The following is a 19701-nucleotide window of genomic DNA, read 5'->3' on the forward strand; positions in this document are numbered from 1 at the left end:
ATGTTGCACCTTTATTTTTTTATTTTTATTTTTTTACTATAATTTTTAAACTTTGCTACATAGGTTTTCTCAACAGGTTACCAAAGCAAACAAGCAAAAAACACACCAATCATTCTCCAAAACTATACATACGTAGGTCTATAAGTTGGAAAGCAGAGAAACATTAACTTCAAAGAGTTCACTTTAATTATCGATTGGTATTGCATTTCTAGAAAAATTGATGATACTGAAACAACACACCAGCAGATGTGACCATTATGTAAGCATAATGATGCTGGCAAAATACAAATCTCTCTGGTCAAGCAGAAATATTCTTTTTACAAATGTTTTGAAGAACAAAGCTTTAAATTATACAAGGGCTGAAAATATAATTTTAACAAAATTTATGTAAAAAGTGGGAATACCAAAACCTGTAACAGTAAATGTCTTTTGGCTTTCCTACAAATGGTGCCCTTATAATTCCCAATGGTCAGAAGATGAAGTATTTTTCTAGGAAAAATAAAACGACTGCATCTTGTGTTTTCTGTATTGCTCTGTGTGTCACAGTCACTTACAGATCATGGTCTGCTGTCACCAGGCCCATCGCTTTCCTTGTCCCAGTCTTTCATAGGTGCCACCATCATGAAATCTTCACATAGGATCGTCCAACCTGGGCCTCCTTCTGATTTCACTTCAGTCTGTTTGGCTTTTGGGTTCTTCCCAGTTGAACTTTTCTCATTTGTACTTCTATCCATTCCTCTCAGCACACTGATGAAATCTGTCTTGGAAACAGTTGACATCATCTTAGCGTGTTTTCTCATAGACCCTCCAGCTTCTTTAACCTTGTCATCGACATTCTTTTGATGCTTCTGAACAGCATTAAATAATTGCACCACACCCCTCGTTGCAATTCTCTGAAGATTTCTCTCTGGTTCTTTGTCTTTGACAACATCTGGCTTTACTCTGCACATCATTTCCCACCCCTGATTCTTATCAAGCTGTTTTCTTTTCTGTAGTCTTTCTTGCTTTACCTTTTCTTTTTCCTTTTCCAGCTCTGTGTTTTTGACCACAATGGTGGGTATACTTTTAGGAGTTTTTGTGTTACGGATCTTAGCCATGGCATCTGCCCAGCCCGTATTAGTTGCAACACTGGATTCTGTAGCATCTTCATTTTCTTGGTCTCAGGGTTCAACACCATCCTCATTGTCAGCTTCTATTGCTTCATCAGAAGAAGAGTGAGCCTTTTCTGATCCACTGCTTCCTACAGAACATCTGCTGTTGGAAGCATCTTTGATCTCATCTTCCATCTCCAGTGCTACAGCCCTGGTGACCATTCTCATCATCTTCTTCTTCTTTAGAGAATTTTCAGCTCACACCTTTATTTTTAAAAATTGGATTCAAAATCCAGTGAAACTCTTTACATGGAAGATTTTAAACTACGTTAGAAAAATTCTGTTTCTAAATGACTATGTTGTATAATTCTGTAAACAACAAGAAAGTTTTCTATCATTCATATCTGTATTGGCTTCAGAATCACGTAACAGTAGAAACATTTTTAAACATCTGTTTTACAAAATGCTTTCTCTATAGGGTGAGTTTCTTCCCAAACATTTACTTTTTGCTTACTTTTCAAACTGTTAGCTTTTACTCTGAAATAAAGTGTTCACTATCCAGAATGACTATCCAAAATTTTGGTAACACATTTTCTTGACAAGTCTGTGGGTAAATAAGCACCTCAAAAACTGCTAGCAAAAAATGTAAATTGATAACAGTATTATGGAGGGCAATTCAGCCATATCTATCTAAATTCTTATGTTTATATCCTTTGACCCAGTAATTCCACTTTTGAGAATTTAAACTTTAAGTTCACTTACAAATTTTCAAAATAACATGTGTAAGTCATTGCAGCTTTATTTAATATAGCAAAAGTTTGGAGATAACCATGTATCAGTCAGGATAGATCAGGTTATGCTGAAGTAACAAACATTAACAAAGTCTTAGTGGTTTAAAGTACCAAAGTTTTATTTATTACTCTTGCTATACATTCAGCAAAGGTCTTTACATGGATACTGCTCATGGAATTTATCCTCTCACTAGAACCAAGTTTAAGGAACTATCTGGAACACTGCAGGCTTCAGCAACAGAAGAGTAAAGAGATTCTCATATAATGCCCTATTATATAAAGATTATGACTATATCAATTATATTTACATTCTTTTGGCAAAAGCAAAATATATGGATAATCTCAGCCCCAGTAAGAGGAGGAATTATAATTCTCTTTCAGGATGGGGAATTGAATAGTGGTGAACTGTAATAGGATATACCACAGTCTGCTCTTTAGATTTCCAAGTATTTAATTCCCTCCCTTTCTCACATATGCACTCACCTCTTCCCAAAGGAACATATCCAAACATCCCATCCATCTACTGTGTTGAGCTCGAAGCCGTAGGTCTCAGTCATTCATCAAGTTTAACATCATTGGCCGGACCTACCAGATACACAGTAGTGAAACAGGGATAGCACACCTGCTATGAGCACTTCCATTGAGATGGAGAAATATACAGAAACTACTTATATTTAGCAATGCCAATTCACACAGATCATATGAGAAACGAACTTCTATTCCAGGAGTGGAGAATATTCCTTGATTGGTCTCTGATTTGTCTTCCTATGAGAAATTCCCAGTTCGTTGTTCTCCACAGTCCTTGGATCCACCCCCTGGGAGTCAGCTCTTTTTCTATTATTCTCCTAGGCTACAGTTCAAAAGTTCATGTGATCATATAATTTTTCAACCAATGAGAAACTTTCTCAGCCCATTCTCTGCCCATAGGGCATTGGAAGTACAATAGTCATTTTAAGTATACAGCAATGAATGTCCACATCGATGTTTCTCTTGGTAGTATAACTCAAAAAAATTATTGGCCATTCATCTATTTAATTTCAATCAGCATATATACAAATAGCCACACTCAGAATTCTTCTCAAGACATGCTTCTCTATATACACTTAATTGCAAATACCTTGAGCTGCCAGGTTGTTTAAGGAAGCCACATCCTTAGCTTCTTTTCGCTAAGTCCTATTTCCATCTAAAAGAATGCACTGCCTGCCACTTAACCAGTGCAGATGTCTTAGCAATTGTTGATATGGTCCATATGTTTTATTTGATCTTTGCCATAAGGCTGATATCAAAGTCTCTTCCCCTTAATCTTAGTTTTGTCAGAAGTCAAAACACAATTTCCTCTTGCAAACTTCACATCCTAACTTTCAGGACTCACTTTTTTCCTCTCTCTCCATTCAAATTGGCAGTTCTGCTCTGGGTTTATCTCTTCTTGTAATTCTTTTTCAAGTACACTCAACCATAGACAACCCACCCTACTAGTATTGTTTCCATCCTTCTCACCGAACTAAAATGGAAATTATTGACTTTCCAAATTATTGCAAGTGACAGTTTTAACACTGTTTCTCCAAAGCTTTAACAATACTTTTCTTGCCACTCATTGCCCAAACAAGATGACAATGGCACATTGTTTAGGTTCTGTGTTATAGTAGCACACTACTTCTGGTACCATTTTTTATATCAGTCATGATTGTCTAAGTAATGCTGTGGTAACAGATGAAAACAAACTCTTCGTGGATTCCAGTAATAAAAGTTTATTCCTCATTCACTCAAGGGGTCTAGCATGGGTTCTAATTATTATGCTACATCTAGATGAAAAAGAAGGAAACATCTGAAATTGTATTAGTTTCATTCGCTGTTGAAGAAGAAGAAAAAGAAGCAGAATAAGTTTCTATTGTAAGTGATTTATGTCACTGTCACTCATATTTCATTGGTCAAAATAGGACATATGTCCAAGCCTTTCTGAAGAAGAATTGAAAAGAATAAGCTTCTCCAGGTATGGGAAGCAGATATCAGTGAACATTTACAAAGCCTACCACAAACAAATATTCATCAATAGGCAACTGTATGCTGAATCCATATAAAGGAAAATCAAGAAGCTATTTAAAAAAGAATGAAGATGTACTGTATATATTGATAGAGCAAGATCTCCAAGACTAGTATTATTTGAAACAAGTTTTTTGAGTGGTACATATAAAATGCTACATTTTGTGTAAAAAGGAACAGGGAGATAAAAATCCACATTCCTATTCTCTCCTATAATTATAAAGAAAGTCTGGAAGAATACATAAAAAAGTAAGAAAAGTAATACATGGGTGTAGGGAATTGGCCAGATGAGGGATAAGAAGAGAAAGTAACTATTCACATATAATATTTTCTGTTTCTGCATTTTGAACCACATAAGTGTATTTTCTATTCAAAAGTTCCATTAAAAATAAGCTATATTTTGAAGAGAAAAAATGATTGCTTTGCTTTTATATTTATAGCTATCTACTAGAGAGCACAGTATTGACAGCTATAACATTACAGAGGATGTCAACTCATTCAGAACACCTGACTTTGGTGAAAAGAAAATGTTCAATTCATTTTTAATTCTGCCAATTTTTTATGTTCTTCACCATAATATTCAGGTCATCTTTTCAAGATAACAACAGTTTCAAAGCCATTCCCCCTATCGTTACATAGTATTTTAAAGATTTTACTATTCAAGGTCTTATTTTTTATAAAACTAGCTGTGTTGATGATACCCTGTAGTGCAAGTATTTTGTGCACTTTGGGCTTCCATGTCTTTGTTTCTAAAGTATTCCTCTGAATGATGTACAAAATGAATTTCAGGTATATAGCTATAACTGGAAAATTTCCCTAGAATCATTTTTAAAATACCCAATAAAACAGCTCCAATATTGATGATTACATTTGCAAAATTCTACCTTAAAATAGTTTTTTATAAAGAAAGCATCTACTGTCAACATATATTTTCTGGTAAATCTTTATTTTAGCATCCCATGAAAAATTACTTTGTTATAAAATTTATTACTAAATCAAGGTCTATGCCACACAATAATCTGAGATTGGTTTTGGAAATCTATCTGTACCTCTTAGCCACTGTTTAGGAAAATACCCAAACTGAGAATATTGACTTGATACATTGTTTTAAATACATTTAATATATTTGTTTCTTTCTATTTCAGAAATGTTTTCTTGTTTTCAGCACTACATGTAGGTGCTGGCCAAATTATGCAGCTACTTTGGTGTCATAGTATTTAATGTATGTTTTCAGGAATTATTATTCAGCTGGAAAAACAAATATTTCTTCAAAGGTGTGTGATGTTTTAACTTTTGCTACTAAGAAACTTCTAAGTAGCCTACTAAATATTTATCACCAAGTGTAGTGAAAATCGTCTAAAGCACGTGTTTTGTGCTGACTGAATTTTATCTATACCACTGAAAATATTAGTGGTTTGTCTTTATTATTGGTTCCTAGCGCTTGAAAATTCCACTACTACGATGACTTCATATAGTCATTAGCTTAGAGCTGTATATAGGCAGGCAAGTTTTATCATTAAGCATAGACTCATAAAGAATCTTTTTGATGATGTTGAAGCTGTAAACAGATTTCTTTTTATATTTAATTAGTTTGTTATTACTTTTAACTTCATCACAAAGCCAAAAAAGAGGCTATTCTAAAATTAGGTGAATCACCATCTCTATCAAGATTTTGTTGTTCACTAGTGTTTACATTAGTGTTACATGTAATATATAACGTTTAATACATAATGTGAGTATGAAATTAGTTGTTAATACATAAGTTATGTAACTGGGCAATAAAAACTACGAGCTGCAATGAAAATCGCCCTTCCGTATAGTAAGAGACCACTTTTTCCTTACTGTAGCTAGGAGATACATTAGGCACAGGACTGTGTGATCCATGGAACAATAAAAAGCACTACTACTGATCTATATACTAACATAAGATATTTTAATATTCAATATTTTATTTAAAACTAAATATAAATAAATACAACACTTATTTTCTCTTCCTTCTCCAATAATTCTCTTTGTGTCTACCAACACTACCAGTCCATGAGCCCCAGTATGCAGACAATAGCTCCAGTGTCAGGTCTAGGATTATGATTAGGGAATCATTTTACTGGAAATTTAAGTTCTTGTTAAAGGCATTTGCATAGCCTCCTGTTACTTTTCTATGAAATTGTCCAACAGATACAAATTCCCTTAATTTATTAATTTGTTAGCTACAAATATCTGTTAAACATGTAACAAATAACAGCCAACATGTAAGTGTCAATTAATAGTAGAACAAAAGTAAATCTCATCACTAAAAATTTTGAGTGAAGCAAAATATTTTTGTATCAATGCAAACTATAATCTTTAGAAGGAAAGAACAGAACTGTGGTTACTGCAGGTGGAAATGGGAAGGAGAGGGGGTAAGGGAGGGGGGTTAATAAGAAATTAATGAGAAATTGGTTAATGGACACAAAGAATGATTATGTATTATAATGATGAATAAACTATCCTGATTTGACCATCACACATTTTACACACTTACTGATAGACAACTTTGTACCCCACAAACATGAATAATTATCCTTCAATGAAAAATAAGTTGAAAATAAAAAGAAAACAAAATATAATCTGCAAACTACATCTGAGATCTTACTTGAGTAAACTTTCTAAATAATGAAATTAGGTCACTTCTCACAGAATGTGTATCGACTCTTTTGCCACAAAGTCAGCTAGAATTAAAATTAAATTTAAAAGGTACGATTTATTACTGGGAAAGTCTGGGTGTTATCAGAGTAATGTATTTTAAAAGTTAATTTTCCAAGTAAATAATGTTTGCTTCTTGCATGATAGTGGAAGTTTGTCTGTTTATTTACCTATCTTTACATTCAAGCATAGCCAGGTATACTTAGAAAGAGATTTAGCAAAAGATACAAGAATTCTACATTGAAAACTACAAAATGCTGCTGACCAAAATTAAAGACCTAAATGAGAAATATATGATGCACATGGTTTGGAAAACTCGATATTGTTAATTGTCGATTCTCCCAAGATTGATCTCAAGATTCACTCCAACCCCAATCAAAATTTCAGCAGGGGAAATTGACAAGCTGCTTCTAATATTTTAATGAAAGCTGACCATCTGCCTCTAGACCATTTCCTGGATTAAGGGTGACAGCGAGGAATAATGACAGGGTTTTTTTTGTTTTTTTTTTTTTTGAACACTTACTGTGTACCATATACCTTCTATACATCGTGCCAGTTTTTAAGTTAATATAACTTTATTTCTTTTAATATCTGTACATCTTATGCTTCAAATGATTGTGACTATTCTTGGCCCTTTTCTTCTCCATATGACTCTCACCAACTTGCAAACTTATGTAAAACTCCCTATGGAAATTTGAGGGGAATTGCATTAAAATTTATAGATTAATATGGGAAGAAGTGATATCTTAATGGTATTGATCCGCCATCTACTACCAAGATATATTTATTCATTGTTTAGTTTTTGTTCTTTTTTTAATGTCATTCAATAATATGTTAAAATTTGCTCTAAGAGTTTTGAACGTCTACATTACATATATTCCCTATTACATAATGCTTCTTAAATTTTTTTCTCTTTTTCTTTTTTAAAGTAATTGACACATAATAACTACATATTTATGAAGTACACTGTGATATTTTGATTCATGTATACAATGTGTTATGATCAAATCAGGGCAATTAGCATATCCATCACCTCAAAAATCTATTATTTCTTTGTGTTCGGAACATTCAACATCCTCTCTTCTAGTTTTTTGAAAATACACAATAAATTATTGTTAACTGTAGTCACCCAAAGTATTTAATAGGAAATATCTTTCTTTGGGGAATGGGGTTGTTGGGGAGAGGTGACTGGCCAGTACATGGATCCTGGACCTTGGTGTTCTCAGCACCGTGCTCTAACCAACTGAGCTAACCAGTCAGCCCAGAGATTGCTGAAAGTCTGAAATAAGATGGAAAAACTAACTCTAGTTAAAAAAACGTTTTACTATTATGCACATTCATCTAAATGTGATACAGTTAAGTAATGGTCTTGGGTGACTGGGTGACGGGGACTTGTGAGATTATTTATCCTTTTGCTATGTGGTCTCACGTTACCTTAAACAATTTTCCTTCCTCCCTGGAGAGCACCTGGTCAGGTTTCTCACTTCTCTTACATTACTGCATGTGCTGCTAGTTGTGCTGGCCCCCTCCATCTTAGTTAAGTTTTCCAATTACCAGTGAGCTGGGAAATGAGATAGCCAATCTTGTCACTTTAAAAATATATACTCATGACTAGATATCTGGCTCTGAGTTATTATGCCTCCTCCATTTTAATAAAGTTTTTGGCTTTTGTTCATGGGTTGTGTCAATCACTGTATGCTGGTTTTACCAGATAAGCCTTGTGATCACTATTTTAGTCACCCAGAGATTTCTTCTTTTTCATTTTATTTCAGAGTTTAAAGATATCTCCTAGAAATTTGAAATTGTTAATGAGTCAACTCTGGATGACCAACAAACATTAATGCATTTTTTAAAATATTTGCATGTTGTCTCATAAAATCAAGTTATAATAATATTCTTTTATTAAAGCTTCCTTTTTTCCTTCAAAAAGCCACAAATTTTATTTGCTGAGGTATGAATAATTTTGATTTTTGTATTTATAGTGTGCCTGTTTTTACTATTCCAAATAGCAAGAGCAAGTTCTTAAGTAGAGATAATTTTGTTTCACCTATTTCATATATAAAGAGAAATTATTTAAGAGTAAAACACTGAGGTCTTAGTAGTAGACTAGCAAAGTATTGACTGGGGTTTAGGTAGGGATTTCCACCCTCATCTCACAGAGCCTTTCTACCCCAGCAAGGTTTTACAGGCTGTTGTGACAAAAGAAGTGTTTACATAGCCATTGTTCTCATAGCAAGATACATTAGCACCTGAATTCCCCCTGCCTAGGTTTATCATTAAATGTGTATAACATTGTCCAGATCCTGTAGGAACTCCACTGAGGGAGTAGATTATGTAAAAATTAAGTTGATTTATTAATTGACGCACGAACTCCTGAGTGAGTATCCACTGGTACTTATCTATTTTGCAGCTTATTTCATTTGTGAATTTCCTGTAATAATTTTTGAATTCTGTACAGATTCATCCAATTTTAATTTCCAGCCCACCTCTTATTGTAAATATTAGGCCTCACAGTCAGCTTAACATAAGAACATCTGCTACTCTCTCACCTTGTCCCCCAGCCGCTCCCTTTCCCTCAAGGCCAAGGCCCATATGTTCAGATAAAAATGTCTAGTACAACTCACCCTGTCTTCCTACCTCCTCCCTTTCTCTCAGGCTAGTGCATTCCAGTAAAGACATCTTGTATGAAACAAACAAACAAACAAAAAACCCCCCAAAGCCATTATGGAATGCTGAGTGTTCAGAATAGTTGCCCAACCCTCTCCCAGACAAACCCTAAAGCCTCTGCTGGTCTGTAGGAGGGGGAACGCTGATCTTGCAATTTCCCCTCCAGGTTCACTGGAGTAAATTCCCTTGCTTGATGACGTTTGGCTCAGAGTCTTTCATTCTGTTTGTCTCATCGACCTAATGGTAAATATTAGAAGTAACAAATTTTAGTTTTACACTAAGAAACATGTAACGAAAAGCAAGTTATGCTTTGTAAAACATTTTGCACCGTATGCTAATTTGAATTACAATACTCCTCAGTTGTATAAATCAAAATCTAAATGCTTTCATTTCCCTCATGAATGTGAACAAAAACTTTACAGGGAATTGTGAAACATGGACAGTAAATGAAGATTTTCTTATTCAGATGCATTTCTTAAGCATGATGAATAATAAAAATAAGTAGTATATGATGTGTTTGAAATTTTAAAAAGAAAGTTTAATGCATATACATGCAATAATTTCTTTTTTCCATATATTATAAACATTTTGGGGGGGAATAAAAATAAATCATATATTTACACAAGTGATAAATTATGAGAGGATTTCTAATCTGGATGATTCTAATATTTATAGAAAAGAGTTGTTTTATACAAGCACTTCTTTCTCTGCTTACAGAAGAATGTAAGATTTCCTTAAGTATGGAATATAGAATTGGAAAATAAACTCTTAAAAGCAAAACAATTCCTTTACTTGTATTTTGGGCTAAAGGGTGAAAGCTCTGTTTTAGCCCGCAAAGACTGTCTTTTCTTATATGCTTCTTGGGCGTATTATTGTCATAAAAAGAGATTCTGAAAATAGACGAAATAAAACTGTTTCTGCTTGCATGCTGTAAGATTCTCCTCACAAGATTTTAAATTGAACTTGCTCAAAAGGCAGAAAGACCCGCCTTCTTCCTTCAAAGACTAAGAGGACTTGTTCAGCAAGAGAGAAAGGTCTAGCAATATTCTCAGAAAAGGGCATGTTGAGCACGCCTGTGGCTGCCGCTCCTATCAGCTCTGCTCCTATCATCAGAACATACCAAAGAAGAAAAACGTGCATGTGACAAGCGAGAGGAAGTTAAAGCACAAGCTAACCTAACTGCCTGGAACAAATACCTTAAAACGATTAGATCATTTGATTTGTACATTTTGTGGCCTAGAACTCCAAAAGAACCAGTGCTTAGAATATCAATATATTTCTCAGTAAACTAGAAATACATTTGCATTTGCCTTGGAACAAAGTTTAAGAGTTGCTGAAAATGTCCATGTTCATTTTCAAGTAGGGATGAGGGAAGGTAAAAGAAGGGTAGGGAAATATTTGCGTCTATTATTTAAGTTGTCCATAATGAAAATGTATTCCTTTTAGCCCTAGAATAAAGCAAAAGTCATCTTAACAAGAAGTATACATTTTTAAGTTATAATCAGGCTTTCAAATCATAATAAAGTCTTTTCTATACTTGGTAAGGACTCTGCTGAAGCACTGTTTCAATTCGTGCACTATCAGCTATGGTAACTGAAAGGAAAAAACAATTAGCACAAACAATGTTTCCATGGATCCATGTGACCCCTTTTCAGGATCTACTTGCTTGGTTTCTACAATGTGAAAAGGTAGTTGTGAATACATGAGAGGAGAAAGGTACTTGAAGGATTTAGACAAATAATCCAAATGTGAGGTACCTCTAGAAATGGGTGAGAAGAGGCATCACAGTAGGATGTTATGGGCTACTCTAACATATAAAACGTAAGATTAGCCCCCAGGAAAGTGGTTTTTTTGTTTGTTTGTTTTTGTGTGTGTGTTGGGTTTTTGCTCTGTTTTGTTTTTTAGCAGCTGGCCAGTACAGGGATCTGAACCCTTGACTTTGCTGTTATAACACTGCACTCTAACCAACTTAACTAACCAGCCAGCCCTCCAGGAAAGGGTTTTGAGTGATTAAAATCATAAAATGGAAGACATTCTTGGACCCCCACATGGAAGAAGGTCGCTTTGGTCTTCATTGGAGAAAGGCTGATATACCTAATTTCATGAGTGATGACGTCAGACCGTTCTGCCATTTCAGAGCTCACACTGTGCACTGCTGGCTACACACACTGGAGCCTGCTGGCTGCCTGGGATGAATGAGACCTGCAGGACCTTCTTGACACCCAGGCTACAGGCAGACAGACAGTTGCTAGCTCACATTTGCTTGTGAGCTGGCCGTGGTTGCCATCACGATAAGGAATCTGGCTTCCCAAATGGTAGCATGGAGCAGCCAGGTAACATCACATAAAAACGTTAATGTCCTTTGGAGTTAACTTTAACCATTAATGGATGGGAGATAGGAGGAAACCAGACAAATTATTTTCTGTTCTTCTCCTGCAGTAGATCTCTCACCTGTGTAACCAGCTGTGTCTTCTGGCAAAGCTGTGTCCACTCTGCAATGTACCACTTTCACCACTTGTTTTTGAGAATATAACTTGATTCTTGAGTTTCATAGATTCACAGATGGAAATAAATTGTGTCTCAGCATGAATTATACCCACAGCTTCACCCATCCCATACCTAATTTATATTACTTAGATGACAAGGTTTGGGACTTTTGAGCTTTTAGGAATTAGCTAAGATTTTAGATTTGAGTTGATGCTGCAATGGGTTAAGATTTTGAGAGAAGTTTGGATAGGGCGAATCCATTTTGTATGTGACAGAGAGGTGAATCTTTGAGGACTATATTTTAGATTGTGGTAGGAGAATAATGCCCTCTTCCCAAGATATCCACATCCAGATCCTATGAATATGTTATGTTATATAGGAAAAAAATTAATTAAGGTTGCAGATAAAATTTTGCTAACTACCTGACTTTAAGATAAGGAGATTATCCTGGTTTATCCAAGCAGACCTAATGAAACTTTACTTATGGGGGAAAAAATTAAATGATGATGGATTTTCCATCAAAAGACATTAAGCCCAAATGGAAGTGGCACTATATTTTTCAAGTACTGAAAGAAAAGATCTGTCAACCTAGAATCCTAGATCCTGTAAAAATATCCTACAGCAATGAAAGGGAAATCAAGATATTTTCAAATGAAAGAACATTAAAAGAATTGTCACCAGCAGACCCACCCTAAAAGAATGGCTAAAACAAGTTATCTAAACAAAAAGAAAATGATAAAAGATGAAACTTTGAAATGGAACATCAGGAAAGAAGAAATAACATGGTAAGTAAAAATATGGATAAATACAATAGGCTCTTCTCTTTACTTTCTAAATTATGTGTAAACTGTAAAAGTTGAAGCAAAATTATAACACAGTCTGAAGTAATTCTAAAGGTATACAAAAGAAAGACTCAAGATAATTATACTATAAATGAGGGCTGGTGAAGGAACTTAAAGGGAATAAATGTTTCTACTCTTCACTTGATGTGGTAAAATGATTAATTTGGTAAACTGACATACACAAAAATACTTTGAACTAAACCAAAATGAAAATACTACTTTGAGAATTTGTGAGATGAATTTGTGAGTTTTAAAATAAAGCAATGCTTACAGAGAAATTGATAGCATTGAACACATACATTAAAAGGAGAAAAAAGATCTAAAATTAAAAACACAAGCTTCCACTATATGAAACTAGAAAAAGAAGAGTAAACAAGCTTAAAGTAAACAGAAGAAAAAGTAGATAAAAATAAGAGCAGAAACCAATGAAAACAATAGAAAATATCAACTAAACAAAAAATTGGTTCTTTCAGGGCAAAAGAGTAAAATCACAAACATCTAGCTAGGCTTACAAAGAAAAAAAAAACCAGGAAGACACAAACTATAAATATCAGAAAGAAAAGAAGCATTATCACTACTGATCCCAGGGACATTAAAAACACACAAAAAAAGAATGCTGCAAACAACTTGATGCCAACAAATTTAATAAATTAGATGAAATGCACTAATTTCCTAAAATGCAAATTACCAAAATCTCGCCCAAGGAAAAATGAACTGAATAGCCTTATATCTATTGGAGAAATTAAACTGATAATTAATAAACTTCCAAAAATGAAAGCATCAGGCCCAGATGAGTTCATTGGTGAATTCTAGCAAATACTTAAGAAAGAAATAATACCAATTTTCTACAATCAGTTTCAGAACTTAGAAGCAGATGGAACACTTCGTAACTCATACAATGAGTCCAACTTATCCCAGTAGCTAAACAAGATAATGATAACACAAGAATGGAAAATTGCAGACAAATACATTTCATAAATGTAGATATAAAAATTCTCAACAAAATATTAACAAGTCAAATATAACAATGTTTAAAAAGAATTATACACCATGACCAAGTGGTATTTATTTCAACTTTGCAAAGCTGCTTTAACATTAAAAAAAAATCAATGTAATTCACCATGTCAACAGGCTAAAGAAAAAAAGTCACTTAACTATACCAATAGAGGCAGAAAAAGCATTTGACAAATTCCAACACCCATTGATTAAAAAAAAAAATTTCTTTTTAATCTTTCAGAAAACTAGGAATAGAGGGCAACTACTTCAACTTGATTAAGAACGTTACAAAATACCTACAGCTAACATAATACTTAATGGTGAGAAACAATGCTTTCCTCCTAAGACTGGGAACAGAGCAAAGATATCCTCTCTCCCCACTGCTATTCAACATTGTACTGGAAGTCCTGGCTAGTGCAATAATACAAGAAAAAGAAATAAAATTATACAGATTGGGAAGGGAAAAATAAAACAGTCCGATGGCATGATTGTCCAAGTAGAAAATCCCAAAGAATTGACAAAAAAAAACTAATGGAACTAATAAGTGAATATAGCAAGGTCACAGGATATGAGGTTAATATGCAAAAATCAATTGCTTTCCTATATACCAGTAATGAGCAACTGGAATTTGATATTTAAATCCCAATATGATTTACAATAGCACCAATAAAATGAAATACTTAGCATATATCTAAAAAAGTGTGTACAATATCTATTTGCAGAAGACTACAAAACACCAGTTTAAAAAAAATCACAGATCTAAATAAATGAAAAGATACCCCATGTTTACAAATTCAAATACTCAATATTGTTAAGATTTCAGCTTTTCTCAATTGGATCTGTACATTCTTCACTGCAATCCCAAAAGAAATTCCAGCAAGCTATTTTGCAGCTATCAACATGCTGAATCTAAAATTTATATAGAAAGGCAGAAGACCTAGAACAGAAAAAAGAATACTGAGGAAGGAAAGGAATTGGAGGATTCACACTACCCAATATTTGAAGACTTGCTATAAAGATATAGCGATCACATCCTGGTATGGACTAAAGAGAGATACATAGATCAATGGAACAGAATGGAGATTCCAATAACAGACCCACACAAACATAGGTAACTGATTTTGACAGAGAAGAAAAGACAATTAAATGGAGAAAGATAGGCTTTCAAAAAAATTAGACATCAGTATACAAAATATGACTTAGACATAAACCTTATGCCTTACACAAAACACTCAAAATGGATCAACTCTATATAAAATATATAAATATAAAATGCAAATGTAAGGTGCAAAACTATAAAACTTCTAGAAGAAAGCATCAGAAAAAAGTCTATATGACTTTAGTGAAGGATTTTTAGATACAACACCAAAAGCAGGGTTTATGGAAGAAAACATTGATAAATTGGACTTTATTGTAATTTTAAAATATTCTCTGTGAAAATCGCTGATAAGAGAAAGTAAAGACAAGCCACAGATTGGGAGAAAATATTTGCAAAAGATATGGCTGACAATGAATTTGTACTCAAAATACGCAAAAAACTCTTAAAGCTCAAAAATAAGAAAACAGGGCCAACCCCGTGGCGCACTCAAGAGAGTGTGGCGCTGGGAGTGCAGACGTGCTCCCGCCGCGGGTTCGGATCCTATATAAGGATGGCTGGTGTGCTCACTGGCTGAGCGCAGTACGGCCGGTCACAAAAAGACAAAAAAAAAAAAAAAGAAAAGAAAACAAACAACCTAATTTTAAAAATAGGCAAAAGATCAGAACAGACATAACACCAAACAATATATAGACATGGTAAATAAGCATATGAAAAGATCTTCAACATCATTTGTCTTGGGAAAATGCAAACTAAAGACCCTATGAGATGTCACTATTTATCTATTAGAATGGTCAAAATCCAAAAACCTGATACTAACAATTGCTGGTGAGGATTCAGAGTAAGAGGAACTCTCATCAGTTCCTGGTAAGAATAGAAAATGTCACAGCCACATTGGAAGACATTTGGCACTGTCTTACAAAACTAAATCTAGAATTACCATATGATCCAGCAATAATACTCCAATGTATTTACCTAAAATTTACATCCACACAAAACCCTGCACAAAAATGTTTTCAGCAGGTTTATTCATGATCACCAAAAAACAGGAAAAAACTAATATATCCTTCAATAGGTAAATGGATAAATAAAAGTTCAGTATATTTACACAATGGAATACTATTCAATGATAAAAATGCATGAACTATCAAGCCATGTAAAGACATGGGCAAATCTTAATTGCATAATTGCAAAGTGAGATAAGCAAGTCTAAAAAGTCTGTATACTGTGATTCCATTTATATGGCATTCTGGAAAAAGCAAAACTATAGAGAGAGTAAACATATCAGTGCCTGTCAAAGGTTTAGAAACAGGGTGGTATGGAGGGTTGAATGGGTGAAATGGGGGATTTTTTAAGGTGATTAATCTATTTTTCATGATAATGGTGGATTCGTACACTATGCGTTTGTCAAACTATTAAAATTTTACAGCACAAAGAATAAACATTAAATATGGAAATATTTTTAAAAATTATTTAGGAAGTTGAAGATCCCAGAATGGAAGTATAGAATGTGAACCAAAAATAATCTAACTGTAATAAAAGTATATGAAACACTCTAATGGAAGGGAATGGTACTGATCTAAGTAACCTTTAAAATGAGCAGTTTCTATGAAACTTAAGGCAAAAGGAACTATGCATAAGCACTGTACTCTAGCAGATAAAGTTGTTTTCCATGGGGGTGTGAGTTAACAATTCTAAAACCATTATACATTTGTACTGGAATTAAATAATTAAATACGTGGACAGTGCATGACAAAAACCAGGTTTCTCATTGTTGGAGTTCAAGTTTACAGCAAAATAAGGAAAGAAAGCTAGACTGATCCATGTAGTAATGGATTAGAATTGGAGACATGAGTGGGGATGATGGTTAGTTTAATATAGATACAGATGCATACATATAGAAATATATGCAAACATGTGTATATGCACTGGTTGGTAAGGGCCTAGAAACAATGGAACCCCATAGAAACAAACACCTAGCCCCCCAGATCTCTCCTTCTAATATCATTCTCCAAGAAAAGGAACTAGATCTCCTTGGGTAAATGGCTGATTCTCAGATTGGGGCAGGGAACATACAAGGTAAGTAAGGAACATCTTGTAATTTAGAAAGTAAAGAAGTGTTCTGAAAAAAAAAAAAAAAACTGACATTGATGGGGTTATGTCAAAGGGATGCAGGAGCCAATTTAAAAAGCTTCCAATTGCCAAAGCTGGAACAATTTGAGAAACTAAATAAAGTAACATTGGATTATAATTCAAAGTATAAAATATATATTTATGAGTCCAGACTGATATAAATAAATGAGTATGTAAATACATAAAAGAAGAATTGACAAATATCCCTTGCAGACGATGTCTACATAATTTACATAGACACTCCACTGTAAAGGAGGCGTAGTATATCTCTCCAGTCTTCAAGTTTGTGTTGCACATAGTGAATTCCTCTCCCAGGGTACAGGAGGAAAAAAAGAGCAAATTGACAGTGGAGAAACCAGACGAATACTACCTCAGCCCGATAATAACTGTCAACATCAACAGTCATAAATCATGGTATATATCCTTGGTGTGATGTGATGAGAATGGTACTTAACTTCTGTGATCTTCTCCAAAATCCATACCCCAAGTCTAATAATGAAAAAACATCAGACAAATCCCAATTGAGGGACAGTCTACAAAATATCTGACCAGTACTCATCAAAACTATCAAGGTCATCAAAAACAGAGAAAGTCTGTGAAATTGTCAAAGCAAGTGGGGCCTAAGGAGACATGACAACTAGATGTCATGTAATTTCCTGGATGGAATTATATGGGAAGATAATAAATACATTAGGTAAAGACTGAGAAAATATAAATAAAGTATGAATTTTATTTTATAATAATGTACAAATACTGGTTCATTAATTAGAACAGATGTACCATACTGATTGTAAGATATTAATAATAGGGGAAACTGGCTGTGGAACTCTGTATTATCTTCATAACTTTTCTGTAAATCCAAACTATTCGGAAATCAAAAAATTTTATTTTAAAAAATACAGAGGCCTCACAAGCACATACTTCTCCTACCTTTGCAATGATTTCACATTTTACTAAAAATGTTTTAATTTACTTCCCAAGGAGTACATCCACAATTGCATCCAAATCAAAATCCAGGATTTTGAAGCACACTTCTTTGTGTGTGCAACCCTTCGATGAATAAGAACTTCCTAACCTGGGTTGCAATCTGCAGAGCGGTTAAAAAAACAATCTCTAGAATCAAATCACTCATTGTGAACCCTGGCTATACCACTTCCTAATTTCTTGACTTTGGTGTTGGTTAAGGAGGGAAGATTGCTTTGCAGAGATTGCCACAAAGCTCTTTTTTTTTAAATATGCTATTTTCCTGTCCATGCAAATCCCTTCAAGGTTTAGTAGTTCTTGAGGAAATTCGCATTTGGTTCACTTCAGAGGCCTGTTGAATCCCAATTCTTATATCTATAGCTCAGTCTGGACATTGTTTTTGTTAATACCAGACTTTGATGTTCTGCCCAACTCACCACTCTACCCAACTCTTCAATCAAAAACTCGGCTTAATGTCCTCAGTCTTGGCTTCTAAGAAAGTACGAAGCAAAATAACTTAGGATGGGTAGTTACAGTCCCTTCCTTGCCCCAGAGATAGATCACTTTAGACGACTCTTCCAACCTTGGCAGTTTTCAAGGCTGTTAAGCAGGAAATATGCCAAAGAAGAAGATGGAAAGGGAAATGATAGAGCAGTAAATAGATTGGTTCTTTGTAAGTTGTTGAATCAACTACTGCATCCAAGAAGAAATAATATTCTGAAGGTCCAGGTCTACATCAAGGGACTATTCCTGAAAATGGCCACATCTGAAATACCCTATCCAAAAAAAGAATAAAAATGCACAAACTCTGACCAGAAGACACTGGAACTAAAGCTAAGCAGACAAAAGCAGATGTCCACTACCATTCCCTTGCATTATTAACTAAAATTTTATTCAACAAAATATCATGAAATCGAAGCCTTGGATTCTTTATTCCCATTCTTTTGGGAAGTAGGAATCGAGAGGCCACCTACTTCTATTTACTCTCCTCAAGTTTATACTTCTACTGTATATCTGAAAATAATCATTTGTTCACACTACTCTACTGACTCCCAAGAACAATATGAGAACTCATTAGGTTACAACTGTGTATCGCATGGAGTATTTATGAGGATAGTGTCATTTAAATGTAATTCACAATGTTTTTCTCACTGAATAATTTTTGTTGTGACCTGCATTCTGCAAATTTCCACTTGTTCCACTTTATAGTTAATGATAAAATGTCATTCAAGATGCAAACGAAAAAATATTTAAAGCAGATGTTTAAATAAACTACGAGGCTTTTTTTCTGAAGTGACTAATAGGCAGAAAAAATGGTAATGAAAATAATACTAGTATGGAAGAAAAACATTGATATATATTTGTAAGAGAAATATTTTTAAATAAAAATTATAAAGCAGAAATATGTATATTTTCACACATAGCTCAGAGATCACATAAATGCCAAGAAAAGTGACAGTTGCTGAAATAAATGTGTTTTTTATGAAAAGCAAAGTAGTAAAACAAGCAAAATAGATGCATAAAATAGGTAAATTTTCAGTGTATTAGTAATTCCTGCCTAAGGGCAGATGTAAATTACAAACTTGCTTTTTAACTTTTTTTGGTATTCATGAATATATTCTGGGTCTGTTCTTTCTTGTACAGCCCTTGTGATTTGACACTTCGCAAATTTATAATCTCCTTTAAAGTTTATAAATCAAAGGGTACCAGATATCTGGATGGAAAAAAATTGTATAAGAAAACGTAATTGTGGATAAGACACTAGCTTTTGGGAGCATCATCAACAACAACAAAAAAGGGCAAATCAAGTGTAAGATTTTATTTGACCTCCCCTTACCCAAACATATTATTTTTAACAAATATAAATTTTCTTTTGCTATTTACTTTCAAAAATGAGCAATGCTACATGCAGT

General features: G+C 34.0%; 1 pseudogene; it reads right to left on the reverse strand.

Moving 5' to 3' along the window:
- Positions 1-383: 383 nt before the first annotated feature.
- The window catches only part of LOC134380925 (RRP15-like protein), a 55002-nt pseudogene continuing 35684 nt past the window's right edge, over positions 384-19701 (reverse strand).

Source organism: Cynocephalus volans, chromosome 6 (genome assembly GCF_027409185.1).
Source record: "Cynocephalus volans isolate mCynVol1 chromosome 6, mCynVol1.pri, whole genome shotgun sequence".
Classification (NCBI taxonomy): domain Eukaryota; kingdom Metazoa; phylum Chordata; class Mammalia; order Dermoptera; family Cynocephalidae; genus Cynocephalus; species Cynocephalus volans.